The sequence below is a fragment of the Elephantulus edwardii genome, unplaced genomic scaffold (genome assembly GCF_000299155.1).
Source record: "Elephantulus edwardii isolate Elephantulus edwardi_28Jun2011 unplaced genomic scaffold, EleEdw1.0 scaffold00120, whole genome shotgun sequence".
Lineage (NCBI taxonomy): Eukaryota > Metazoa > Chordata > Mammalia > Macroscelidea > Macroscelididae > Elephantulus > Elephantulus edwardii.
The window spans coordinates 8,226,486-8,228,818 of record NW_006399870.1 but is presented as its reverse complement, the minus strand read 5'-3'; the positions used below and the strand labels follow the sequence as shown (position 1 = coordinate 8,228,818).

Genomic DNA, 2,333 nt, shown 5'->3' with positions numbered 1-2,333 from the left:
ACAGGTGATTGCGAAGACCATGGCCTGTATCAGACGCACCTTAGTCTCCAGAGAGACACCACTGCTCTTCAGCACTTTGGAGAGGTCCCTAACAGCATGTTAATAAATGTTATAGTTAGGAAATTAACACAAGAATCCTAAATTTGACTCTAAATTTCAGTATGCTCTCTAGAACTTGAATCTGGAACTTGACAGAAACAGGAACCAGGGCACAACATGATAAACTCTTAAGACTTGAGTCCTCATGGTACTACTGTCTACTCAGTATAATCTTGAAAAATATTGCTCACTTCATGTGAGCTCTAGCTTTCTCATGTATAAAGAGATGATCATGATACAACCTATCTTCTGTATATATATTGTAAAGATTACATTATATAATGCATGTAATATGCTCAAACTGATTCTAAGAAATACTGGAATGTTCCTTGTACTTCTCACTGCAGTGGTGGCAACAATGGTTGTAAGAACAGTGGACATTAGAATTTGCAGTTATCCCTGTCTTTAACAATAACTTATCTTAATGTTAGAGATATACAGGTTTTAATAACAATTGAGTAAGATGTCATGTTCTATACAAGACAATTGAAAGGTAACATACTGTGCTGCCTCTCTATAACACCACATTTTATTTCACAAAGGTCTGTTTGTACTATCTCCAAATGATTTATTGGTACAAGGCTTACAGTTTTCTGTTTTTTTATATTCTCAGTGCCTCAGTTTCCCCTGAATAAAACCCACAGAATCTTGTATGATTCACAGTAGACAGTAGCTATTGTTGTTGTTGTGATGTACTTTGTAGTTGTGATCAACTCATAGCTGACCCTCTAGTGTGTTTTCAGAGACAGCAAATCACACAGGAGGAAACTATCGATCTTTCTCCCAAGGAGCACTTGTGGATTCAAACCACGTGCCTTTGGATTGGAGGGGCAATTCTTTATAACTAAGCCACAAGCCCTCAGGGGACATAAGAGTTTCATAATAGATGCATGGAGATATTGAGCACGTGCTTTTTCTGAACTTTACAGTAGATCTAGTCTTGTAAATTATTGATTTGACTCTAAATTTCAGCATCTGCCGTCTTTTATTGACAGGTCTTATTTCTAAGAACTGAGTCTGGATCATAACAGGAGCAAAGATTTAACACAGAAATAAAAGTTTGACTAAGATAGTAAAAAGATTGACATATAATCAGAAGTTATACTTGGTTCTACTTTTCACCAAAGATTTCCATATATATGCTTTAAAGTTTCTGTTAATATATAGTGGAGCAAACAGGGGGCAAAGTTATGACATCTTCTTAGCTATAGTGAAATATCTTGAAGGAATGTGTCACTGCACTTGAGAACTTAGGACCACAGTCTTGAAAGATAACTAAGCAGTGGTTACAACAGTTTACAAAGATAATGTTCTACATCCTACTGTGATGAATAGCACTTGAGATCTTAAAAGCTAATGAACAGTCATATAAAATGCAACTGTTGCCATCTCAATGTGCAGAAAAATGAAGAGTAGATAAAGTCAAAGACTCAAGGAATGACTTAATCCAAGGGACTAAGTGGACCACATGAACCACAGCATCTGCGAAAGATACTGGAATAAGTAGATGATACTACTGTAGCCCACTGCCTGAAAAGCCCTAATTAGACAGAGTAGGAAAAACATAGAACAAAACTCAAATTCATAACAATTACCAGACAAAATGATCTGACAGAGATTGGTAAAATTCCTAAGGCTGATCCTTAGTTATCCTTCAAACCTTGAATTAAACTCATCCTTGGAGACTACTTTATGACCCAACAGCAGACTGAATTATTAGATCTTTTTCAAAATAATTAACCATATGCTACCAAAAGGCAGAATTTGCCCAAACAAACTTCAAAAGACAGAGAACAGGAAAGAAGAATCAATGCAAATAAGAAACCCAGGAAGGGAGAGTCGTGCCTTGTTATTTTGAGGGAATTGCAATTCATATTATGAGGATGAGGAGAGGAAGATATGAGTTGTTGAATGAAAGCCCATTTACTTCATAAATTGTCACCCAGATGACAATTAAAAGAAAATAAAATGGACAAATTTGTATTCTTACTCTAATAATACCTCTTGTCTAATGTCCGAGAATTGAACTGGGATTTGTTATTATATTATTTTAGGTACATAAAACTATACCAGGTTATACACATGGACTTCACCTGATGGTATGCATAGGAATCAGATCAACTACATCTGCGGAAGGAACCACTGGAGAAGCTCAATATCAGCTGTGAAAACTAGGCCGGGGGCTGATTGTGGAACAGACCACCAATTACTCATATGCAAGTTCAAGCTGAAGC

General features: G+C 36.3%; 1 protein-coding gene across 3 annotated transcripts in view; it reads left to right on the top strand.

The window, feature by feature from the left end:
- Nucleotides 1–2,333, top strand: part of NTM (neurotrimin) — a 1,811,079-nt gene that overhangs the window by 1,620,877 nt on the left and 187,869 nt on the right. The window lies entirely within an intron of this gene.